This window comes from Corvus brachyrhynchos, unplaced genomic scaffold (genome assembly GCF_000691975.1).
Source record: "Corvus brachyrhynchos isolate BGI_N302 unplaced genomic scaffold, ASM69197v1 scaffold116, whole genome shotgun sequence".
NCBI lineage: Eukaryota > Metazoa > Chordata > Aves > Passeriformes > Corvidae > Corvus > Corvus brachyrhynchos.
In genome coordinates this window covers 13,363,337-13,390,575 of record NW_008240221.1, presented here as the reverse complement: position 1 = coordinate 13,390,575, position 27,239 = coordinate 13,363,337, and the positions used below count along the sequence as shown (strand labels likewise).

Genomic DNA, 27,239 nt, shown 5'->3' with positions numbered 1-27,239 from the left:
ATCCATGTCCGTTCATGAAGTAGGCAGTGTGCATCCAGGTTGTCTGCAATGGCATCCCAGGCAGATTTGGTGCTCCTTCCCTCAGAAATCACAAGTGAACCAAGGTGCTCCCTGGGCTGGATCCTGCTCCCTGCACACCTCTGGAGAGGAAGGTGTGATGTTTCACCTAATTCAGAATACAAGATGATTTGAATGTGGCTCATTTTTCTCTCTTCTTGGTGGTGATGGTGTTGTTGTTATTTTTGGGTTTCTTTGTTTTGTTTGTTTGTTTGTTTTTTCCTGTATTTCCATCTTTTTCTGCATCTACTTAGGCTGCTATAACTAGAATAAAACTAGAAAGAGAATGAAACAGCCCTGGAAAAAACATGGTCAGATGTCAGTGGCAGGAATTTGCAAACCCCCGCCATGGGTGAGGCTTTGACCCCATGAAACCCCAGGTCCTGTGAAGAGATACCATCTGACTGCTGCCAGTGCTGCCATGGGATGTGGTTCATTCCTTGGAAACATGAACTATTTCAACTCAGGACAGTCTGACAGGCAAGAAAATAAGTTATCACAGCTTCGTCCTTTTCCTGGGGAAAAAGGATGAAGAGTAATGTGGCTCTTTTCACCAGAGTCTGTTCTATTTACAAACACTTTTCTTTGCTGTTCCATTTCAATCCCATACAAACAATTATTAGAAATGCAGATTTATTTTTCCAAATGTAATTGTGTTCTGTAAACCACTCAAGTGCTGCTAACCATGACAATGTTAGCTGGCAAGGCTCAAAGGGGCAGCAGCTCTTGGAGGTAGATGTTTGTGGCATTTCCCTTGGAAAAGAAATACAGAGGCTGAAAAATTATGCATAAAGTATTCCTTACACTCCCCAAAACACTCATTTGCCATTGCTACCTACAGGAAAAACAAATACACACTGAGGAAAAGCCTCCTACATGGTACTCCCTTTATAAGAAGGTTATGAGCACACTATAATTGTAGTAGTGCTGTGCAAGCTTTTCAACCAAGGACTTACCAGTCACTGCCACCCAGTAATTACAGTAAATTCAGTTTGCCTCTATTTAATTTTTTTACTTTGCAGACTGGTACTGCAGCAGTGAAAAAGCCTATGTGGCCACAAGCCTGCAGGAGATTGATGTGCAAAGCAAGATGAAATTGTAAAAAACAGCAGATTCTTAGAGATATCATATGCAGAAAAATCAGATAAAATAGGCAAACTGCCTTCTCATCATAACAGTCTTCCTTTTGTGGGTATCTGGGCACAGTCAAAGCTCAACTGATTAAATGTAGGCATCTGTATCAGGTAAGCTGGATCACGTCTTGGATTTCATTGCTTGTTTAACAGAACAAAATTTCTAGGAAAATAACTTTTACAATTTGTATTTACCTATGAACTTAAAAAAATAGATATTATATTGAAATACTTTACGAAGAAATATGCTGAAATTAGTATTAAGTTCAGGACATTCATAAAGTATAATTACCTTAAAATAGCTGTACAAACTGCACCTATGACAATTGTTATTAAAAAGAATTGTTTTATTTATTTACTATCATATAACAATTTGCTTGCCATAGAAAAACTTTTCAATTTCATAAATACTCTTTACAGCTGGGGTTTGGTACATACTAGAATGAGATCCCTGCCAGTGTGAGGACCTGGCTCCAAAACCATCCTTTGGGTAATCATTGTTGTTTGTCAAGTTAATTGTTGATCCAAATGTACAGAAATGTGAATATGCTGGCTTGTTTATAGCAGTAAAGATGAGTGAAAATCGGGGTTTTTTAGTTCCCAAATCTGTCAAGTTTTGTGAAATCTCCATTTTATAGATGAAGAGGTAGAAAATATAGTGTCTTTTCCAAGGTTCAATGGAAGGTCATATATGAACCATCCATTAAAAAGCATTTATTTTATAAAAAATGTTCTAGAATTACTAGAATTGTTCTAGAATTACTTAATTCTCTAATCACTTTGTCTGTCTTTTTTCTTCTACAGTTTTCCTGTTGGGTCTTGTCACTGTGAAATATTTGAATCTTTCTAGGACTACACTTTCTTTTTAAATATTTGTACAAGGAATTACACAAGAAGTGCTGGAAGTTAACAGTGTTTTTTTGGACAAGAAGATGATAAATAGCATTGAGAAGAATCCTGATTAGAAATCAGTTTTATTGCCTCCCAAACTTGCCAACTCGCAAGTTCAGTTGTTTCTGGGGAAGTGTTTTAATGACTTAAACAATATGCAAAAGAAAGACAATATTGATGGCCCTAATCGATGTTGTTAATCACTCCAGGTTTCCAAACCGGGGGACTTGAGAAGTACTAAGGTTCCCTTATCAGCTTTGATTGCAGCAGCGGTTTAGGAAGGAAATGGCCAATTTTTGCCTCAAAACAGACATTTTTAAACTCTGGAAAAAATCTTTTTGAAAACTTTAACCACAAAAAAAAAAAAAAAAGATCAGGTAGGAAAACATTTGAAAACTGAGCTGCAAAGACAGACAGTTGAGAAGAGGAGATAGACACAATTCCTGTCTGAGGGGTGAAATGAATTTCAAGGGTGTAAGTGAGATGAGGTTGAACTGTATCCACCCTTCACTATAAAATGGGAAGAGATTTAAGGCTCCCTAGACTTCTATTAATTTATTATGTTCATGTTTGTTAGTGCTTCTCTTTGAAAAATGTTTATGGTGAGGTTTCTTAAATGTCTATATATATAAATATGTATTTCTGGTTTCTTACTCTGTAATTTTAATTTCTTCATTTATAGCTGGAAATGTTGCCAGAAACAAGGAAAGTAAAACAATGTGATACAAAGATTTAGTTCAGGCAGCTCATGGAATTTGGAAAGGTCACAGAATAAAGTACAGAATAAAACTGGAAAGAAAATAAAACTCTCCAAACCATAATTTGAGCATAAAATGTAAAAGAACTTTTAGGCATGCAGCTCTCATACTGTAAGCTGATCCCAAGTACAGTTTGATATGTCCACTATCAGAATTTCCTGTTACTCAGAATTCATGAGATGTGAAAGTGTGCATCTGTGGAGATCAAACGTAATGCTTAAAAAATTCACCATCAAAATGTATAAATAGTCCTGCTATTTATACCAATTGCTTGGAGTTTTATCATCAGAACTGCGGCACTTACCATTGTACACATCAGAGACCAAGGGAGACACGTAAATGTTTTGAATAGAACATAGTTCATTATGGTTCTTTTAATCCATAGAGTTTTACGAGCTTTAGAAGGGACTCCATATAAAATTAGACCTCATTCATCCAAATAAAATGCATTGAAATAAAATGGGTGAATCTCAGTGAATATTCAGCTCTGCAGTGCTTTTGCACTGCTCAAGGATACACTGCTGAAGTCCTTGCTGCTAAATAACACCCTAGTGATTCTTTCTGTCAGCTAAAAGTCTAAAATATAAAAATAACTGTAAATATTTTTCTGTCATTACAGGGGCAGATCTCTATAAAGAACAACATAACCACTGTGCAGTGTTTACATATTTATTTTAAATGCAGTAAAGACTTTCCTCTAAACTGAAAAGAGCGGCAATAGTCTTTTATACTCTAGGTAAGGAGCAAATTTAGGTGGAGTTTCTATTTGTTGAGCCTCCCAAATGATGAATGTTTAATAAACTCTCAAGCCTCCCAAATTAAGAATGTTTAAATACAAACAAAATACTCAGATACAATAGATGGGATTAATTTAATTTTATGTGTTTCATATTTTAGATGCCTCTTTTTAAGGTAGTCCCTCAGTCATTTTTATTTGTAGTCAGTGGAGAGAAATTGAAACTGGGATTCACCTCATCCCACTGCAGAGGGTAAAACCAGTTCAAATTATTTAAAAAATATAATATTTCTCATATATGATAATTCTGTTCAAGTTCAATGGTTGTTAAAGACACTAAACCTGGAGTCTGTTGGAGTGTGTGTAGCTTCATCCCTTTATGCAAAGCCACGATGATTCACAGCAGAAGGTCTGACTCAGGGATTTCTAAAAGTCAGTGAAGTCAACAAATTTTGAGGTTAGCATGGTTTGGGAGGACTGAAGATTTTTATTTACTACAGCAGTTCAGTTTACCTCACAACTTTCATCACACCCCACTTAGAGCAGAGAGCACTTTAAAGCTCCACAGCAAACTCTCTGTAACAGATTGGTGGTGTCAGCAAGGTGTCACACACCAAGGTAACACCAAACAAAGCTGCACTTACAGCTCCCTCAAGGCACTTATAATTAACGTACAGGAGCAGTATTCTCCATAAGAGATCCCATTCGATGCATTAAAGGTGTTTTAATGAGCAAAATGCATGAACTTTCCAATTTGCTGCCAGATTAAACCTTACTTTACTTTGCTGCCCATGATTTGCTCCTGCACAGTCCCTTTTCTCATCCAGGTTCTTATGTGGAGTTTGCACCATGGAACGGATTTGCATATGTCACAACAGCTTCATTAAAAAGCCACACTGTTCAGGCACACAATCTTAATGAAGGACAGATGACAAGGAAAGGACCAGGTTTACCGTTTCATAAGAAGAGCAAACAAAACCAAGCTTTTGGTGGAAATTCGGAAGAGTTTTAGACTGAGCTGTCATCCCAGTAGTTTCACAATCAAATTTCTAACTGTTCCAGTGTTATCATCATCATGCACTAGATTCAAATAGGGGTTTATGATTTGCTCTAAACATAGTTAACACTTCCTTGGACTCACCCTATTTGGGGCAGTATGTGAATACAGGAGCTCATCTGCTTAACCATGAGGCAAGGAGCACCTGATTCCCAGTGTTTGTCAAGGTTCTCTGAAAAATTTTGTTATAGGATTATCCCAAAGGCCCAGGACTCAATCCTTTTGCCTGTGCATAACCTGTGAGGTTTATTTTTTTTGGCAGATGTGTGGTATTTCCCAAAGGAAAAAAAACATGCAGGACTTTTACAAGTGTGTGATTTCCCTTCAGTACTTGGACACTTGGTGCATAGAGTCTGACCCCCAACACATGGAGGATAATGATGCACCTGCTTTCAGTGATTAACACAGGGCACTGTAATCATGTGCAACACCAGATATCCTCATGGACCGTGAAGCTCCTACGTTTCAAGCCCAAAGATTCTGCTATGAGTGTCATCTGAGTCATGTCAAGCATTTCAAAGCACTGCTTCAAGAAAGAATTCCAGAAACATCAAAAATGCCCTTTTGTCCTTCAATTCAGAGCAGTTGTTTAAAACAAAAAAAAAGAAAAAGAAAACCAAAGAAACCAACCCAACTAAAAAGCAGCAGACCCTTAAAGCAGTAGCAGTTTTTCCTTTCTATGAGTCCTTACCTTAGCTCTTTCAACTTTCAGGGACAGTTTTTTTAATTCCTCTTATGGATGAAATAGGTGTTTGTACTTGTAGGAGGACAAAATTGTCCACTGCTGTAAGTGTGCAACCACAGGCAACTAACAAAGCTTCCTTGATTTTTCTGTCATATGTCATCAAGCTTCAGCACTTGCTTTAATCTCTGCTGCTTTCCCCAGTGCATCCAAACATTTATGCCTTTGTTTCCCTTCCCCTTATGTTTTTCTTGTTTTCTGGCTGAACTTCTGCTTCCGCAGTGTAAGCTCCAGGCTTGGTGCAGACCTGGTCTCAGGCACCAGCTCTAATTATATAATTAAGTCTAGGCAATAAGAAGCAAGCAATACTTTCAGTTTATTTGCTTTGTGAGGAATCACACTCACCTGGGTCAAAATGACCTGACAGATATTTGTACATGCCATCTGTTTCTGTAAAACACATGCTTCTCAGTGCAATGTTACCCCTTCTCCTCGTGTTTCATTCCTTATCCTGGACTGCTCTTTGATGGGGTGTTTTGCAGAGGCCAGACCCTGTAAAAGCCTTGACACTAGGAAGACACAAAGGCATTAAAATTTTTACTGTCTCGAGAGAGACACCCTCTCAGTACATCGTGATCATTGGCGTCATTAGTAAGATTGCAAGGATTCGGAACATCTCATGTTGGAAGGGACCCATAAGGATCATCAAGTCCAAATCCCTGCTCCATGCAGGACTACCTAAAACTAAACCATGTGACTAAAAGCACTGTCTGCACACTCCTTGAGCTCTGACATCATTAGCATCCTCACATTTCAACAGAACCATGAACATTCATTCTATATCATGAAGAAAAGCAGTATCTAAATATGATCAAAACTGATAACACCTTATTTACTCTTTCTTCTTGCCTCAGCTCCTTCTCAAGGTGTTGTCCCTTATGCTGCTGCCTTCACTTTCTTGGTGTTCCACTTGAGAGCACACAACCGACAGCTTTCCTAAAACATGGTCATTGCCAAGCTTCTGTTGGTGGGCAGCACTTGAATTAACCCCGTTCTGAATTGTGCCTCACAAAATTCATGGGAATAGGTGTATGTCATGTACCAGTGGTTTCTGAGCTGCAGGCTATAGGGTAAAGGCTGCAATTACAAGGGGAGCACCTGTCCTCCTTTTATCCTTTTACTGGTGACACCGATGCCGTTGGACATTATCTTCTAGAGGACAACCTATATTAAGAACCCCCCAGGGCTGGGGTCTGCCAGACTGTGCCTGCAGAGCTGAGATTTCAGCATGTACAGTACCATGATAAAGCCTTTTTTAATGTGTCTTTGGCCACGTCTGAGAAGAACACACAGTGGCTGAAATCACACTCCTTCAAACAGCAGCTGTTCTAGATGAACTCCTGTTTTCTCTGTGGCATTCTTACCAATAGTTTACCTGGTAAGGACAAGTTAAAAAAAACCCCAAACCATTTAAAATTAAATTCCATGATTTTAGTTTTCTGGAATGACCATCTCTAGTGACCTGGTATGCATTATAATGAGGGCTGCTCTGAGGAACCAGAATGAACCCAGAATCTGGGATCACAAGCTCTTCCCCAGCTGGAGCAGCTTTGGGAAAAGAGAAACGGAACAGGGTAACCAAAGACTTGCTGTGTCAGAAAGTACTTTTGGATCTGTTGGCTGTGATGGCAAAGCCATAGCAGCTACCACAGTCCCTGGCCTTCTGCATGGGCAGTGGTTTTCTTCCTCTACTGCTCTGCAGCTCAGGGTTGTCACTCTGTCACTCTTCATGAGGCTGCTCTGTAACCAGGAGCACAGAAATGCAAGGTGGATAGAAGTGAAATACAGCCCTTTAAAATGAGCAGGGAAACAGAATGAAGTTCTCCAAGCAGTGTAGCCAAGGAGGTGGGAATATGTGTGATATGTGTGGGAGCAGAAGGAGAAGGCATGTATTTTTAAGACAGTTTTACTATCAAAAGTAGAATTTTGTTTAATCTGCCCTCTCCTTCAGCATCCCATTCAACCAGTTGGTGCTACAGCACACCAGATTTGGGGTTTGCTCTTTTTCTCACCATCCTTGTATGTGTCTTCTACAGTTTCTACATCTTTCCTCAAGTCTGTGTTTGTACTTTGCCTGTTTTTCTGTGTTTCTATCAGCTGTCTTCTCTTGTGTCTTATTTTTTCGCTCCCTCATTTAGTTTCTCTTCTGTCTTTCTGACTGACTGTGTTCTCCTGGCCTCCTTCCAGCTTTGCAGCAGTATTTGTCCTCACAGCATCTTGCAAGGTTTTCCTTGTGCAGCTAGGTCTTTTCTTTTTCCTAAATTATTAAAAATTCTAGGCCTTTTCAGACTTCATTTTCAAGTGCAATATTTTCAGGTGTATATCTGAGACACTCCCATCAACCTCTGTTCACCTATTAAAAAAACAAACAAACAAACAACTCTTGCTGTAGAGGTGTTGAATAGAAAAACACAATTTGCCTAATAAGAAAGAGAAGAGCAGAAGGTTTCTCTAGGGGAAGCAACTCAGTCAAAGCAAAGACGCACTTATAAATACATCTCCACCACTCCTCATTTTGGGAACAGTGACTCAGATCTCCCAAAAGTAGACACCTGGTGACTGATTGGTTGAATTTACCCTCCAAGATCTGCAGGATCATTGATTCCCTCTCTGCTGAGTTAGACACTTGGTTTCCATGTAGACATTTCCATGCAGACCCTTCTGTTGTGTTGTCTGAACTTGAGACTGAACCCTGCCCACAGAGTCCATCAAACTCACTAAATACCTCATTCCAGATAAGGTCTTTCAAATCCTAGACATGTTTCAGAAGTCAGGAATGAAGTGGTACATCAGGGCTCAATTCAGGCACAGACACAAAGGGATCTCATGACCTTTGAGATACACTGGGGTGTCCAAAGATAACCAGACAGGTTTGGCAGATGCAGCATTTAACCTACAGGAGACCTACGTGTTTTGGGATGTCACTGTCAGGTCAGGGAGGGTAACTCCAGACATCTCAAATGCTTATGCTCAGTGAAGCTGCACTGTGGGCACCTAAGGAAATCTATATTAAAATTAGACAATTATTATAAGCACCATATCTCAGCTTTGACGACATGACAATCCTTCCTCTCCTCAGTCAGCACACATAACTGTGCTGCTCTCACCTCCTCTCTTGGAGGATACTGCACAGTTTCTCACTATAATCATCTACAAATAGTAAGTTATAATTATGAGGGTGGTGAGGCCCTGGCACAGATTGCCCAGAGAAACTGTGGATGCCCAGTTCCTGGAAGTGCTCAAGGCCAGGTCAGATGGGGCTTAGAGCAACCTGGGATAGTGGAAGGTGTCCTGCCTATGGAAGGGGGGTTGAAATTAGATATTGTTATTGTATATTGTTAGATATTGAAGGTCTCTCTCAACCCAAACCATTCTATGATTTTATGATTTTATGTTCTGAGTTGTTGGGTTGTTTTTATATATATATGTATATATGTTATCATTTCAGCACTGCATCATGAGGCAATACTTCAACCACTGACTCAAGCTGAGGCTGGATGTGCAGCAGTGATCCTGTTTTTCAGACTAACAGCTGTAGGTATTTCCTTCCCTTCCTTGCCTTTTTTGAAGATGTGAGCCTTCCTATTTCTTTGTTCTCCATGTCATCCTGCTCATACCTGATTTCTTTCTAAAACATTGTGCAATGTCCCCATCGAACACCTTCCCAATCTGTTCTCCATAATTTCCATTCAATCCAGAGGCTGCCCTCCTGCTCAGTCTAGTTGTTTGTTTTTTCCTGATAGTCCTATTCCCAAGCTTTCCTGTCAGAAACCCAGTGAAATTCTGAGCATGATGCAGTGCTCCATGTCTCTCTCACTTTATGGAACACAAACAATTATGGCCAAAATCCACCCATGAGATGTTATTGAAGAATTAGATATGTCTTGAAATTATCATTGTTGATAGTTGCCGAGCTTTCCCATACCAAGGTCCAACTATTCTTAACACTTGTGAAACAAATTAATATTTGTACAAATTTGGTACTGGGCTGATATTATTTCTTACTAAAATGAGAGTACAATCATCAAAGCATCCATACATATTCATAGAAAATATTCAGATCCAAGGATCTGAATATTTTCTCTTTTGGGTCCCAGTTTACCAGCATCATTTTCACACTTGCAGTTGACCTGTCCATTCCTTGAGCTGGACTTTATTACCTCTTAACTGTCCTCATTTTGAGCCTCTGCGAGTCAATAGTCTCCAAAGATGGGCTTAGGTTTTACATTTTCATGCCTCTTTTTGTGTTTTTCTTTTTCTGTTGAGTATCTTGGCTAGAGGAAGTCTTTAGCACTATGGAGATGAGCTTGCATTTAATACTGATGTCCCTCCTCAAGCCAATTGCAAATGACTAGAGCTCTTTGATCTCCTGAGGGAGAGAATTTTCAATAGTTACTTACTTCAGCCCTATTAATTCTCAAAGTAAAATACAGACTTATCTTGGACTCCAGGACTGGGGAAGCAGATCCAGAAGCTGAGCCTTAAGGAGTTAAGAAAACCAGGTTGTTCAGCTGAAATATCATGCTTGGCCTTCCTTTTGTACTGTAGAGAGTATACTCCTGGTCTGGCTCAGGCTTAATAAGTGGGGCTTTCTTTGTTAGAAATAGTCAGTAAAGCCACAGTCACCTGAGACTGCCAGCCCTGGGAAGGATTCTGCAGTGAGGTGGCTGCAGAGGAAGTGAAGGACAACCAGTGCCCCAGGTCTGCTTCTGGGATCAGTCACACTCATCCTCCAAAGCTGGAACATTCAATGGTCTGCACCTTCCTTTCCCACCCATGTCCTGGCAGCAGTCCTTGCTTTGCCATTCCCATGGGGGAAGTGAGAGTTCACAATCACAAAATCACCTCTTTCAGCTGCCACTGCTGCTGGTGTAGCTGAGCAAACTTCTGCCTGTGTATGGAAGGAGTCGCAGATCCTGGGAGCAGCTCAGCTCCAGGATCAGCCATGGGATGGCAGCAACTTGAGGGGTTTTTTCAGCTCTACCGTGGCAGAAAGGGGATGGGAGGTGTCACTTGAGGTCTGGGGCATGGAGCTGAGGGCTACATAACTGTGAAATTAAGAAGAAACTATATATCAAACCAATTATTTAATTGTAGTTTAATATGAACTCTCTGATGTCCTTTGATTTATGTTTGTCAGCCTGTAAAGTTTAAAAAAATTTCTCCTCTGCCTGTGCCGCCTGTGGAGCTGTGTCTTTGATAATTTATGGTTTTTAGGACCCAAGGAAAAGTGCTGGAAGGCCATAGTTCACAGCTTGGAGACTGTGGAGGTGGACACTCAGAAATACCTGAGAAACAGGGGCTGAGAAGGAAAAATATAAGGAAAATTATAAGGAAAATATAAGGAAAAATACAAGCCAGACCGTATATATGACTTTTCCTTGGTGTTGGTGGGAGAATTTTTGCTGTCCTGCCTTAGCACAGTGCATAATCAAAAAGTGGAAAGCACTGGGATGCAGAAAAGCCATCAGGTATTCAAAGAATTAGATGAAATAAGATCAGTGCAATTTGCATTTTAAATATCTTTTTTGGGGACTCTGTGGCTTGTGAATTGCTATGTTGCATTACAGAATAGACTAGATTAAATGCCTTGCATTTTGTGCAGCAGTCCAGTTTTCAACTAACTAATTGTGGGGGGTTTCTTCTCTCCCTTCTTTCATTCCACATGCAAAAACCACAGACAAACAAACAAACAAACAAACAAAAAACCCTACTCATGGAGTCTAATTTTTAGTATCTTCAAATGAGTGGTTTTTTCAAACATGAGCTCCTTTTTCATAGCAAGGAAAAAAACTCTTACAAAAACATGCATCTCAGCCCTGTTTCCATCCATTTTCAAATGATTACAAATGTCACTTTTAGCACTTTTTAATTTGAGTGTAATGGGGCATCACTAGATTCTGTAACCTTGCAGTCTGGCCTTTAAGACCAAATAAGACCCATGGATGGAGGAGAATAATGTTCGATACCCATTAAAAATGAGTAGTGCTCAGTGAGCTCATGGTGCATTTTTCTCCACGATACCATTCTCAGTCTCTGTGTGCTTGTGAGACTCACCTGTCTTGCAGAACCACAGTGTCCAACAGTGAAAGCAATGCTGTTTCAACACTTGACTCTACTAATACCAAGTGTGAAATCTGTATTGATGTTTAACAATCCAAAAAGATTACATTCCAGCTGATCTGATTCTTACTATTTTCTTTCAAAACCCTTCATTTCATCCAGTAAAATTTACTGTGAAGTGCAGAACTATTTATGCCCTAATCAGCATATTCACATCTTGGGACTGTCCATAGCACCATTGCTTTCATGAACCTTGGTGTATCTGTAGATTGGTTAAATTTGCTTTTGCAGAGCCATTAAGTGCATTGCAATAATTCCAGAAATTGTCTGAATTTACCTCAGTTCTTACAGCTAAATTGTGCAGGTAGTGTTGGCATTATGCACCCAACAATTTCGAGGGAAGGTAATCATAGAATCATAGAAGGGCTTGGGTTGGAAGGGACTTTAAAGATCACCCAGTTCCAGTTCCCTGCCATGGGCAGGGACACCTTCCACTATCCCAGGTTGCTCAAAGCCCCATCCAACCTGGCCTTGAACACTTTTGGGAATGGGGCATCCACAGCTTCTCTGGGCAACCTGTGCCAGGACCTCACCACCCTCACAGTGAAGAATTTTTTCCTAATATCCAATTTAAACCTGCTCTACTTCAGCTTGAAGCCATTCCTCCTTGTTCTGGCTCTCCAGACCCTCATAAATAGTCTCTCTCCATCTTTCTTTAAAAGTGTCCTTTTAGGTCCTGGGAGGCCACAATTAGGTCACCCCAAGGCTTCTCTTCTCCAGGCTGAGCAATCCCAATTCTCCAAGCCTTTCCTCATGGGAGGGGTGCTCCTTCCCTCTGATCATCCTGGTCTCCCACCTCTGGACTCACTCCAGTGTCCTCCCTGTGTGGGGACCCCAACGCTGGATACAGTTATCTGGGACTCCACAGAAGGGGTGTCTCCGAACTTAACCAATAACAAGTCAACTACAAAGGAACTAAAGCTATTCAGACTCACTTTGCAATGCTCACAAAATGTTAGCAAGGAGAAGAGAATGGAAACAGAAAACAACACTTGTAAGTTTGCTAGACAAATATTTTCCCTTACAGGTGTCTTAATACTTGGGAAAGCTCACAAATAGAATTGAGCAGGGAACAAAGTAGATTAACTTCTGCAAGGAAGTTCAGTTGCTGAGTTGTTGTTGCTCTGGTTAGGAAAAAAGTGTTAAACTTTTTTTTTTGCATGAAATCCATGTAGTTTGTTTAAATTCATCCCTATGTGTTTATTATCTGGTTTTATGCTACATACGATTTTACAATAAAATAAATAGATGGGAAATTTAAAGTATTTTTACATCATTTTACCCCTAAAATACCAAAAGAGATAGTTTTAAGGGTATTTTAGATGCCTCCCATTATACAGAATGGATACAACACTTGTTTTCACTGAAATTTAATTTCTTAGCCAGAAATGATAATTCTAAAATCTCCCAAGACTTACAGACCTCAGTATCTGTGCAGATTCAGAGCAGTAGATAGATGAATACAAAATCAACCACAGTCACTTCTCACCTCTTCCTGTTCATTTTCACTGGTCTTTTTCACCCACTCCCACAATGCCTAGAATGAGATCTTTCAGCTCTCTGTTGCCCTGGATTTTTTTCCTGAAATGTAATCCTGAACAGATTAATTTGCTGAGCTTGTGCCCCTTCCTCACTACCTCTGCTGGGAGCAGAGACTGGAGGCTCTCCTGAGCTTGGGAATGGGTTCCAGCTCTTGCTGGCAACATGGAAAAACATTAACAAGGCCTCAGTCAAGTTGCTATGACCTGACACAAACCCTGCATCTCAGCCTGGCAATGCTCCCATTTGTGGGGCTTTTTCATGCCTCTGTTAATGCACTACTGGGCATATCAGTATCTGTTTAAGGAGCTTCCTTACCCTGGTGGACACACTGTGATTTGACTGTCAAAGTCTCTATTTCTATAACATTTCTTCAGAGCTGTCTGTGTGATCATATGGATCAGAGAGGGGCAGAAGAAGACCATGATCTCAGAGAAGAGGCATTGGGTCAGGTCAAACCCACTCCCTGTCATCGCACTTTGAGTCTCCTGTGGACTCTCATCAGAAGTGTCTGGGGTCACAAGGCTCTGGGGTTACAGTGAACACTTGATGTGGTTCTTCACTAAGTTGTGTTTCTTAATAAAATCTTCACATTGAACTCAGCTTTGCCTAACCCTAAGCTTTGCCTATTTCTAATGGTGTTGTCTGGAACTTCACAAAGCAAAGGAACGGTTGTGCCATTCCAGCTCCTCCCTGCTGTCCCCACCATTGTTTGACCCAGTCATAGGCTGGCACTGTACAGAGTGCACAGGAGTGGAGAAAGGGGGCAGGAAATTCGTGGTTTCAACTCGTATGACTCTGGCAGGATGCACAGCCAAAATGCAGATGCCTGTGCAGGAAAGGAGTTCTACCAAAGGCACAAAAAAATGTAATTCACTGGCTTCACATTGACCTACAGCAGACACAAGCTGAGAAATCCAAGAACAGTCCAGGACTGAAAATTAGCCATGATTAAACCATCCCATCTGACGCTTTATTGTCTGCAAGTAGACATGCTAGATTTTATGTTAGCCACAACCCAGTCTATTTGCAAAAAGTGCTTGTGTTTGAAGTCATCCATCTCATTTTCCACAGTGGGGGGAACTGGTTGAGAAAGAAAGACAGCAGCAGCATAAAACAGGTGTGTTTATTCACAAGGTACCTCATGCACTGGCAAGACTGGCAGTCTGCTTCTGTTTCTTCAACAGACTCCTGTAACTTTTAATATGTTCCTTGATCTCACTCAAAACCCTTTAAAGTCGCTTCAAAATGACTGAAAACTGAGATTGGAGCTCAAAGGTATAGAGACATCAAGGATTAATTTGCTTTTTACCATGGTCATCAGGGAAAGATGAACATGTTCATCACTAACTTCAGGATGTGAATTAAAAAGTGAAAAGAAGTTGGAAAGGTGGAAAAGGAGAAAAAACCATCAGTCCATCCTTAAGTCTGACTGCTCACCAACTGACAGTCCGCAGCTGATCTTGGAATAAAAAATTAAGCCAATGCCACCCCATTTCAGCCACTGCTTTGCAAAAGCCCAGATTCTCTTTTGAATAGAGTCTACATTGAAAATTTTTATAACCAGTGTCAAACAGCCCAGATCAGTTATGTTAGCAGAGTGCTGTCATGGAGAAACACTCTGAGCCTGAGCAGGAGGCTGAACTGCAGCCACAAGAGCTTTGGAAGTAAGAAGAAACCTCCCATCCTTGCCTGTCTCATGACATGAGAAAGAGTCTGGATGCATGAACTGGGATGCAGGACCTGTGCTATTTTCAAGACTTGAATCATGGAATAATTAGGGTTAGAAGGGACCTCGAAGGTCATCTGGTTCCAACTCCCCTGCCATGGGCAGGGACACCTTCCACTAGACCAGGTTGTTCAGAGCCCCATCCAACCTGGCAGCAAAGGCTTTGAGAGGTTAGAGGAGGTTTTAGGACCACAATATAAAAGACATGTTTCTGAAACTTCATTGAAAGACGTGTTCTAGACTTGTCTGAAACAGAAAATATTCTAATTTTGGGGGGGAAAAAATGGTTGTTTACACTGCAGAAAGAGGTTTTTTTCATACTAAAAAGATACTTCCTTCTTCACGGTAATTTCTGCTTATGTTCAGGTATTTTACATATTCAACAATATTTAAGATCATTGAGACAAAATCCATTTAAGTCCTAAACAAGGTCTTTACTCTGTAGGTTGGCAGGCAGATGGGGGAATCTCCACTTAATCCCAAGGAGAAAGAGAGAGTTAAAGAATTTTTTGACTTAGAGACCTGAAGTCTGCTTCTGAATATTCTTGTTCAGTTGAGCAAGTTGCCTGTGCTATTAATTTTAATGATGCTCTAAGACCAGCAGAGGCATCTCCCATTACTGAGCATCCCTAACAGAGTGTGAGACCCACCTGCCCTGGCTCTGTCACTGTGAACAAGCACATCTACACCACAGTGTCCCTCTGCGCTGCACAGCCCAGCTAGGAGAGAGGAAGTCAGGTTCTAAGATGTTGGCTGAAAAATTAAATTTTCTCAACAGTAAGAAACACAGAAGATAAACAAGAATATTATTAAGCTTGTAGCCAGTACCTGGTCATTTTGGTCTGAGAGGTAAATAGAAGTGATAAAACAAACTTTCCTAGCTTAATTCTCTTACCCAAGTTGAAAGTAACAAGAAAATACTTGTGCTCTTCTTAATGGTTTCTGAGCCCTTACTGACTCTAAGGATATCCACACTGATTATCATAGAAACATAGAGTCATTACTGTTGGAAAAGACCTTTAAGATTACCAAATCCAACTGTGGATCTGCCACCACCACCATATTCACCATTAAACCATGTCCTCAAGGGCCATTTCCACAGGTTTTCTGTACACTTCCAGGGATGGTGACCCCATCACTCCCCTGGTCAGCCTGTTCCAGTGTTTTTCAACTCTTTCCATGAAGATTTTTTTTCCTGTTATCTAATGCTAAACTCCCCTGGGGCAACAAAAGGCAATTTCTCTATCCTAGGAAAAATAATCCAATCTGGCCCTAAATTCAACCACTGTAACAAAGCAGCCAAGGACACACCTTGCTTTTGGGTAGTTTGTCTTTGTGCTGTCTCCAAGCCAGCTTTCGGTTAGATCAGATATGTAGTAAATGTTTTATAGGGAAAAACAGCTCAAGATTACACAATTTGTAATCATAGTGAGAACATTTCAAAAATTTTAGAATTGAAGTTCTTTGCTTTCCTAGTTTCAACTTTATTCATGACAACTATCACCCAGAATTGCCATACCTATAATTTTTATTGAAAAACTGGGGGAATGGGAGTATGACAGTTACAGACAAAGACTAGAAAAATAAAATTTATGAGAAGAACACAAAAACATGGGATGATTTCTCCAAAGTGCCTTTTCTAAGGGAAAAATACAATCAATCATAATTCTCAATCTGGCTTTGCTAATATTTCCAGTTTTAATTATGAACACACCTGAAAGCTAATCAGGGAAGAATCATACCTGCTAATGTGTGATCAGAGGAGACAGCTTGTCCTAAAAATTTCTGAGTGACAGTGGTCCAGGAAATTAACAACTGTCTCTACATACAGAGAGACAAAGTCATAATTAAAAGAGGGAAGCAAATAAAATAAGACCTTCTGTTGGCCATATTTCTTCATCCAATGCAGGTCTGTTTGTGGCATTCAATTATAAGTGTAAATCAGTGCTACTGCTTTGCTAAAATTAAAATGCAATATTTATTGCAGTGGTGCATTGGTTTTAACACTGCTCTGTTCCAGTTTGCCAAGGTCATCAAAAGTGAATTCTGAAAAGCCAAAGATCCCTACTCTAAAAACAACTGTTTCCCGTGGAACAGATCCTTGAAGAGATTAAGTTTGATGCAGAAAGTGTGAGAAACTTTCACAGTGCTACTCTTAAATATAAGTTGAAATAACATATCTCAGGAGGATGAAGAATAGGTAATCAAAGACTTTTGTAAGACAATGGTGACAAGAGGCTTGGCTGCTTTTCTGTTTTATCCCTGAGAGATCATCCTTCTGGGAGCCCTTGTGACTTTGGGACAGTTTTGGGAAGGGGGAGTATAGCTAGCAAAAGGAAGAGTTTGTGGAAAACGTAACAAAATCAATCTGTTAGCACATGCTATAGGCAAATAGTTTTCTCCACAGGAGGCCAATTTAGCTCCAGAAATGTGGAGTCTATGCATTATTTATCTGCCAGAACACAGAACCTAAAACTTGGTGGGAGATAGATGACTTGGGCTTGTATGAAGGTACTCTAAGATGACAGAAGTCACAGATTATGTGAGAGGATGTGGCAGGGGCAAAACCTGCTTAGGTGTTTAAGCTCAGTCAGAACAGAAGCAGTTTATTCATTTTTTATCAACACATGATTAACTGACAAATGGCAAACTGTCTGCTCAGAGTCAGGTTCAGTTGTGTGACAGATGATCACAGGACTAGATACTTACAAATGTTAACTCCTACAGATTTCTAACCGTGCTGTCCCTCGCTGGCTGGGTACCAGATCCCTGTAGCATCCCCAGGGAGGATGTTTGGCCCAGCCTGGGCAGACTGGTGATGCCACAGGGCAACTTCTGGCAGACCCAAACCAGGCCCACTCTGCTACTCCTCTCCCTTCAAGATTTCTCTACTACAACAAAAATTTTCATGCCGCTCCTTTAGTTTATTTGGGATGGCTCTTCATTTCAGAAATCCCTTTAGAAATCACCAGTTACTGTTTCATATGGCTGATGGTCGTCATCTTAATATGATGAGTTTGGGGCACACTGCCCTCCAGTTGTGTGTTTTGTGCATGCTCCCTGTGTGCTCTCACACTCAAGGCAAACAGGGATGATTGTCCAGGCTGTTTGCCAAGTGGGCTGTACAAGCTCTCCCATAAAGTATGAGAGCCACATCACCTTAAACTGCATCTCCAGCCTTGAATTTTAATACTACAATTTTGATTGTTGTACTTAAAAGATGTTGAAAGAGGCCACTTGCTCTCATAGTTTCCTGCTTGGGTTCCCAGTGGTGTTTTCCCCTTGAAGTTTATTCCTTGCATATAATAAGTCTTCCCTTTTTCATGTCTCTGTGTTTATACTGATAAAATTGTCTTTAAATTTAGCTGCTTATTCTATTCATTGCCTGTGGGCTGAAGCCATAAATCTCTAACAGCCGTGACCAGAGCATCTGGCAGCCATTTTACTTTTGGTTCACAGGAAGAAATGGCAAAGGAGACTTATGTGTTAAGCTTTCTCCTTGAAAACGTGCAGTTATTCCCTTTGTTTTGAATAGAAAAGGAGGATATAAATGATCCTAGGTGTCTCAAGAAAATACTGCAGGGCGAACCGTATATTCCTTGCCCATGCAAATCACATTAGTGAGAGCTGTGGATTAATTGGTCCAATCCCCATATAATTTTATCACATTTTCTTTGCTCCTTCCCTGCCATATAACCTCATTAAACAGTTCTCTTTGCCATGTAGAGAGAAAAAGAAGTAGCTACCTACCCTCATAACTTTGGTATGCATGTACATAACGAATTTGAATATCCATTATTGTAGAAATAAATACAGATAGTGATCTCTCTATTAACATTCTCTGTACACAAAGACAAATGAAAAGACAATGTCATTAGGATCCCAAAGAGAGTCAGTATTGACTGAAGGATGGCAGCTAAATGAGAAGAAGGAGCTGTAGAAAGTTTTAACTTGCTTTTCTCAGACTTCTTTACTGTGATCAGATTTTTTCTGCAATACTGATGTGTATCGTTTGGCAGGCCAAGCAAGGAGTTGCAGTACCACGGGAACTATTTACAAGTGTAAAAGTGTACATGAGTGCGGATACAAGTGTATCCTCAAGTATGTTACTGATGTGCTAACACAATTTCATGGATCCCAGTGGACTGTGTTATGTTTCACATAGCTGAAGCACGGTGCAGCTGGCAGTAAAATACACAGAGATCTCCACTTGTTTAGGTAAGTTTATTAGTTTCTGAGCTCAGCTGACTCTACCTGCTGCTCACTTATTATTTCTGCAAGCATTAGCAAATTGAAAAGCTGACGGGAGCCCCGGGCCTCACTTGGAGCTCAGGCAACTTACAATTGGATGCTTCGGTGCTGTTAAGATGCCACATGCTGTTGTGCTTCCTGCACTCTGTTAAAAATGATCTTGCAGATGTCTTTTTAACTTCTGTAAGGCTTAGTACAAGGCTTACCGGGGTGGGGAGTCTTGCTCTTCAGTTCTTCTCATCCCATTTCTGGATAAAGTCTGTATTGCCTACTGAGCTTGAAGAGATAAGGAAATCCTTAGTCCAAAGGGACAATTGGCTATCATGAGGTCTTCTTTTTAATTAAGAGGGCTGAGAAGCAGTGACTTTGCTGTACTTTCTGTGTACAAGTGCAGAAGTAGGATTAGTGATGCACTCTTTTGGGACATTACATTAATTTGAGGGAATCTTGCTTTGAAATGAGCATCATCGAACTTCATCCGGTTTCAGTTTTGTACACCAAGCAGCTCAGGACACATCACTTACCCTTTACCCGAAGGAAGCAGAGCCTTCTTCATAAGCAGGTGGGTGAACATGTCTGTGAGATGGACATCTTTAGCTGTGGCCCCGGTGTTAGGAAGGGAGTTTGTGAAAATGTACTGTGAAGAGTGAGAGGTATTCTTGTCACAGCACTGGGCCAGCTGAGGAACCTGACTCCTCACAAAAAATAAAGAATTAACACACACACATCTGTTTTAACAGGAAACCTCTTCTTTGATCTCAATTATACGTGGTGGTTGCAAATGAAGAAGGGGCAGCACTATGTAGTAGTAGGTCTATTCTATAAAAATATGGCCAAAACAACATGTCCAACCTAATTTTTGAAGAGTTAATGGTAAGGTGCCAAGTCACACATGAGATACACAGCCCATCCTTAGGACTGATAGGGATTCTCAGTGTGAGTGGCATGTCTGCAGTCAGGGAATGGGATGTGTACTTCTGACTGCATCCTGATCCCAAGAGTCCCAGACTTGGTTTGGAGCCAGGCTGCTCAGACCAAGGCTGGGGAGAAACTCATGCGCAGAATCCGCTTCCCAGGCTGAGGCAGTTTGTGTCACACTGTCTGGGAATACATCCTGTGTGAGTGTGGAGTGAGACCTTAACTGCCCTTTGAAAACATCCATCCTGATGGCTGATGCCAATAATTCATTCTGCATTATCCAGCCACTGCTTATTGCTGAATCCCATCACCCTGAGTGAGTGCTCTAGTGAAAAGCAGTGGTAGTAAAATATCTTGAGTAAAGCTTTTGACATGGGATTGCAAAGCATTTTCTGTGATTGAGAAAAATACAGGCTGGATGAATGGGCTTAAGTGGGCTGGATATTAGTTGGATTACCAGACTTAAAGGGCAGTAATGAATAGTTCAGCATCCAGCTGGCAACCAGTAAGTGGAGTACAATGGGGACTGATTCTGGGACAATATTATTCCACATCTTTATCACTGGCCTGAATGATCAGACAGAACGCATCTTCAGCAAATTTGCAGGTGAAGATGCAGTGTGTGGAAATATGTCAAATGACAGTAAAACTTCAAGTTACAAGGAACTTGATAAACTTGAGCCTGGGGACAACAGAATCTGACAATGTTCAGAAATGAAACAACACAAAATTCTGCACATGGGTCTTTCAAACTGCATAATTGGCTGCAACAGCAGTAAACTTCTCTTGCTTGTTTATAGGAAATTCACACCTTCAATGTTGCGATCTGCTTTGGGTCTCCTCTTCAAGACGTGATTGGAAAACCACTTGCAGAGTGCTAACAAAGTTGTCAGGGTCTTAGAGGATACAACCATCAAGAAGACAGGGGAGTTTTTTGTTTAACCTGGAAAAAGGAATCCAAAGAAGAATCTAATTGCCGACCACTTGAAGGATTTTAAAAGGGATGGAGCCAAATTCAGCTCAGTAATAGCGGCTGGTGGTAAAACATTCAGCAATACCCATGAAGTGCAGCTTGGGAGGTTGAGGTAGGTTAGTAGGAAACCCATTTTCACCAGGTGGGTGGTGCAGGCCTGGAATAGCTTGCTGAGAGAGGCATTTGAATCTCCAGTCTGAGTTTCTCAAAATCCAACCAAACAATGTATGGTTGACATGATTTATTGTCAGCAACAGCTCTGCTTGAGGTTGGATGTTGGATTAAGTCTCTCTGGAGGTCTGTTCCAGCCAAGGTTTCTATGATTTGTTCTCCAAAAGTTCATTGACCACACAGATATGACAAATGCTAACCAAGAACACTTCATTTTCCCACCTCTCTCTAGTGGCTGTGTTAGGTAATGTTGGCAGAGTTTTATTTTGCAGTCTGTATGCCATAAAAGTCCTTCATACAATGGAATCATAGGAAAAATTACTGTATCTGAAGGGATATCTGGAGATCTAGTCCAAACTCCTTCTCAACGAGCTGTCTTCAAAGTAACATCAGATTGCTCAAGGTTATTCAGATTTTGAAAATTTCCAATCTTATAATCACAGAATCGTAGAATTATTAAGGTTAGAAAAGACCTCTAGGAACAAGTCCAAGTGTTAACACAGCACCAGTGTGTTCATCACGAAACCCTATGCCCAAGTGATACATCCATGCACCTTCTGAACATTTCCAGGGTTGGTGATTCCACCACTTCCCTGGGTAGGCTATTCCAATGTCTCACCAACCTTTCAGTGAAATTTTTCCTAATATCCAATTTAAACCTCTCCTGGCACAACTTGAGGCCATTTCTTGTCAAGCTGTTCCAGTGTTTAACACTTCCATTATGAACAACATATTGAAATACCTCTTGCTGTAATTTCTTCCTGCTGTCCATTTTGACTCTGTCTCTGGGAAGAGCCTGTTTCTCCTGCCAGTCACTCATTGGGACATGGAAGAATTCAGTGAATCACCCCTTAACCTTCTATTTCCTGACTGAATAAACCAAACACCCTCAGCCTTTCCCTATAAGTTGGGTGCTCCAGATCCAGTTCCACACCAGCACTACAACAGCACACTGCTGATTTCTGTTCTATTTGCTTTCCCCCAGGACCTTTCTTGCAAAGCTTCTTTCTTGCCAGTTTTTGAGTAGCAGCCCTGTCCGACAGGTGATCAGTTACTCCCCAATTTGTTGCAATTTGCTGTAATACACAAATTGGCCAAATCCATCCAGTTTGTCTGGAATTTTTCTGTCCAACCATCCAGCCACACCTCATTGTTCTGGCTGTAAAAACACCATGGGAGACTGTGAAAGGACTTGCTAAAGACCAGGGGAAAAAAACATCCACTTCTGTTCCCTCGTTCTCAGAGCCCATCTTCTCCTCACAGATAGCAATCAGGTTGGTACAGCAAGACTTAACCCTGGTAAATCCAATCTAGCTGTTCCCAGTTACCTTCATGTCCTTCATCCACATGGAAATTACTTCCTTGGAGACTTCCTCCAGCAACTTCCCTGGCAAGAGATGACTGACAGTCAGTTCCCCCTTGATTTTTTTCAGGTGGGAGAAATTATTACCCTTTTTTTTTTTTTTAAGTCCCCAGGGAAACCCTGATGGCCACAACCTTTAAAAGGTGATAGAAAGTGGCCTCAGAATGAAGCTGACCAACTCCCACAGCACCATACAAAACATGTACTGTGGAATTAAATCTATCATTACATTTTCTAAGGGAGCTCAGAAATATCTTTCCCCTTAGCTAGAGCTTGTATAGAATTAAGTCAGCAGATTCAGAGCAGGGAAGCTCTCCCCCCTCCCCTTCCATATCACAATTCCTGAAGTATTATTTTCTAGCTATTTCTAAGAAATAAGGGAGGATAGAAGGGCTAAAAATAAAACCAAAAGGGTTTAATTAAAAAAAAAAAATCGAATTCCAGAAATACATTGGAGAATGCAAAGTAGGAGAAGCTTTGGAGAGAGCAAGAATAAAGTTCTCCTGGAAAATTTTTGGAAGCCAAACTGAAAGTGAGCAGCAAAATAAACTGACCCATGTAAAACCAAAGCTCTCTGTTGGCCTCCAGCCTGCAGCATGTCTCTCTTCATCAGAGTAAGAGAAGAACAGATGAGCTGCCCTCATTGTTCCTTTTGCATAGCTGCAAATGGTGCAATAGGCAAATGTTCCTAAGTCTCTGTGCTGCACAGAGCTCAGATTAAAACCAGATTTTTTCTTTACATTTTAACTTTTTTTTTCTCTTCTTCTAACCATTCCTATTTTATTTCCCTCATTTTCTGTGAAATTTGTTGATTTTCTTTTTCCCTAAATTATTTTTTCCTTGTGCTTCTATTCATTATATTTATTTTTAATAGCTTTCCTGGCATGCTCTTTGGTTATTCTGTGGTACCCAGAATATTCTGGTTACAGGGATATCTCTTCTGTGGTATCTCTGGCACAGCATTCCACGTGCTGGTTTGTCTTCTGTTTTACAGTCTCCAGACATACAGACTCATGGGGCACTAATGCAGATAAACTTTATTGCATGCCTGGAGTGCCACAGCATTAATGTAACACATACACACACAAAAAAATATTACTACACCATAATGGTTAAGAAAAAGTATTTCTATTACAAGGGAAAGTTATCGAGACAGTGTCCTAAGGCAACTTGCAAATTCATCAGTTGGAAGACTCTGCAGTTAGCTAGCCAATCTTCAATCTGGATAGTCAGAACTAGTGAAACAGCTCTCATTATTTCTGCACACTCTCTTTTCCTGGTTGTTCACAGAGCAGAAATAGTGGTTGGGTCCTTATTATACTGTCTCAATTCCTGCCCACCTTTCAAAAAAACTCTACTTTTGTTTCCCACTTACTCACTCTGAATGGTACCATGAGACCAGTGTTTGTCAGAGCCATTGGAAGCAGGGTTATCAATCCCCCTTCTGTCTCCAGAGCTAAATCCCCTGCAGGATCAAGTCTGAAGTTCATTCCTCACTCTCCAGCGTGTGCTCACAGCCATGAGCTGCAGCAATCCTTGCTCCCTGGCTCAGAGGGAGTTGCTGTCCTGTTCCCTGAGCACTGCCAGGATTTATGTGAAAGATCTCTTTTAATGCCTGCTGTCCCATTTTAATGCCAGCCTCAGAGACGGAGACCCACAGTTTGAAAAACGTCCCTGTCACTGTGTCAATATCCTCCTTTTTGAGATTCTCTTTCAGTTCCTGCTCTCTTACACATCAAACTTCAGGCATGGACAGTTTATGCCAGACCTTACAGGGCTCTTTCATTCAATGCAGCACAAATACATCAGGGCTGCTCTTGATATCAGCAGCATGTTAAGTTTTTAGACAGCTTGGTCTGTCATGCTAAGTATGCCCATAAACACCTGGGAGCCAGATTTAATGCTTCCCCACTTTCTAAGATCTCCTCTGTGTGATAACCACAAAAAACAAGGCAACTGGTCAGCTCTGCCTTATTTCCATGACTAAAAGGCTTTTGCTTTGGAGGAAATGCAGAGTTTCTTCTCTCATATGGGTTATAGATACTTGAAGGGCAGGGAACCAGGCGACACCTGGCACATGAGAGAGTTGGGGCACCTGAACCAAAGTGGTACTAATGTCCTCTGCATATCACATTACCTGACTCAGCAGGGAGATTCAGTCAACACTTGAGCTGTGCATGGAAAGATTTGTCCCGGATGTTCAGCTACAGGATGGATAAACATGGCTTGGCTGGGCAGCCATCCACAAAGCTGCATATCCATCACAGCTCTGCTGCTTCCCTTGACTGCTCCAGAGCCATGAAAAGCACCAGGCTGCAGAAAGCCTCAGCTGTTCCTTTACCAGAGCACCAGTCCCAGCCCCTGTCCCTCCCAGTTCCCTGGTGGCTGTTAAAAAGCCTTTCCACAGCCTTTCCTCCAACCTCCTCCCATAGCACAAAAAGCCCAGGGGACATTCAGGGAGAACTAAAACTCAGATGCCTCCTCCCTGTGCCCAGATCACAGAGGATCTAAATCACTGCATGTGCTCTGAGCTTCCCCACCTCTCAAAGACTGTGGCAGGAGGAACCTTCCATCCCTAGCTCTCAGAGGAGCCAGTTCCAGACAATGGGGATGCAGGAACCTGTTGGATTAGCAGTGCTAATGCCAGGTGCTAACACAGGGCAAGAAGTGGAATTGGAAAACCTTCATAGCGAAGGGGTTTTCCTGCCACTGTCAATGTGTTGAATACCAGCTTTCCGAAGAAACAAATTACATTGCTGAATGCTGATAACATTTGACTCCGGGGGAAACATTTGTTTAATAAACTAAAGTTCTTTCTTTGTTGCAAGAGAGATACAGTTGTTATCCAGCCTCCTCTGAATCCTCAGAGAATCACAGGGGGTTGTTTTCATTTTCTGGTGATGCTGATTTCAGGTGATGTTGATTGTTTTTCATCTTTCCAGAAATATGTCTGCTAAGTTCTGTCATCCCCTTGATGTGCAGCTTCTCGGCATCACTGCTCAGCAATGTGGTTTAATGAGAGGGAAGACCTGGAATTACCCACCGGTACATGCTCTCATGCCTTCTCCAACTTCTCTTTAGATTGAATGAACTTCTTTTATGCCGGATATTAAATTGCTCTGAATTTTACACTTGGCCAATTCTATTATTCTCTCTTGCATTTTTTTCAAAAAACAGTTGGCCACTCTAAAAAGGTCTTACACTGTTTGCATGGCATAGAGGTTATATACTGTGAACAATGAATTTAGTGCACAAATATTCAATCAGGTCAGCAGAAACCAGTACCTGGGAATTGGAATATATATAACAAAACAGCCAGGACTGCCAGTGTCATTAAAGAAAACCCTGGTGCCAGAACAGGGACCACAGCCAAGGGTGACAGTGCAGCCAAGGAAATGTCCCCAGACCACGAAACGATGATGGAGTCACAGATATCAGCCCTTTGGTGTTTCTTCACCCACACTAGGAGTCTCCTTCCCCTATGGAAAAGTTGTAGGTCAAGTGTAAGAATGGCTCTGCTGGGACATGCAACAGGCAAGGAGGATTGTGGGCTTTGGGTTCTGAAGCTGTGATGTTCCATAGTTCTGCTCACCCACAGAAGTTCTCACCTGTGACCTCCTGGGAGTGAGCATCCTGCCACTTAAAGCCACATGAGAGGCACTAGGACAGTGTGAAGGACTGTGAGGAGCAGAGATCAATAGATCAATGCACAGCAGCAGGAGCAGCAGGGTGGAAGAACTGGCTGCTCTCATCCGCAGTACAGGCGATGCTTTGCTGCCTCCTCGGCAGCTGCCCAAAGCAAGGGAAGGCTCTGCTCCCCACCTAAACTGTCTCAGACCTCACTAAACCTTTGCAACACCCTAAAACCACCCTGAGCTTGCTGGTGCCCCTCAGCTCTGTACTCTTGTCATTTCCCAAAGCTGCAGCAAGCCCTTCATCTCTTCCTGAACCAAGTCTGCTGCCACAGCAAAAGTGAGTTTTGTCATCCTTTGGATATCATCCTAAGGCAGTTTATCTCATTCCTGCCTGCAGTGCTGAAAAGCCTTGAAATGGCTTCTCTCCAAAATGAAGCTAAAAGGGTATTTTCCTCTGCTGAGCAACAAAGATTACTGGATGGCTCCTGCAATTTGTGTGGGCTTTGGGTGGGTGGCTGCTTGCAGAGAGCACCTTTGCCACAGTCTCCTGTGTATGTACCCCCAAATTCAGGCAGTTTGACAGACTGGGCCTCCCCAAAATCAAATCCTACAAATAAAAGCATTTTGTAGGTGACACAACTCAGTACCTGAGTGGAGAGTCAAATGCTTTTGCTTCTTCAGTCAATTCTCTTTCCACCACATTGCACTGGATCTTATATAACAACTATTTAAATAGATAAAATCCACCCAAAATGTTAAGTTGAAGGAACAGAAAGATATTCTTCATGACAGATGAAATATTTTCTCAAACTTCAGGAAATGAATCTGAAGTACATTGCAAAAATATTTTTAAGTAATTCTGAAAATGCCAAAGCTACCCTTTCAACAATTTCTCCTTGTTTTTCTCTGGGTTTTTTAATGAATTTTCACTACATTTTGTAAAAAAACCCAGAAAAGTCAGCATTTTTACCAGTCTTGCTTACCTTAGAGTTCTTCCACCTGCTCTAACACTTTATCGAGACAAAATGTCTGCTGATTTCAATGGGGACTCTGTTATTAAGCTCACTGGAACCAGTTTTTGAGGCGAAATATTAACAATGCACACACATTCAGCTAATATCGAAATAATGATTTCATGGTGCTAAAAAAAATACTGAAGCAAA

The 27,239-nt window shown here is 41.2% G+C and overlaps 1 long non-coding RNA gene across 3 annotated transcripts in view; it reads left to right on the top strand.

The window, feature by feature from the left end:
• The window catches only part of LOC108449299, a 73,625-nt gene that overhangs the window by 25,142 nt on the left and 21,244 nt on the right, over window positions 1–27,239 (top strand). For all 3 annotated transcript variants that reach the window (XR_001865450.1, XR_001865451.1, XR_001865449.1), the window contains 3 exons: window positions 1,080–1,301; window positions 1,995–3,575; window positions 8,823–8,908. This is a non-coding gene — a long non-coding RNA (uncharacterized LOC108449299). The remainder of the gene's footprint in view (window positions 1–1,079; window positions 1,302–1,994; window positions 3,576–8,822; window positions 8,909–27,239) is intronic.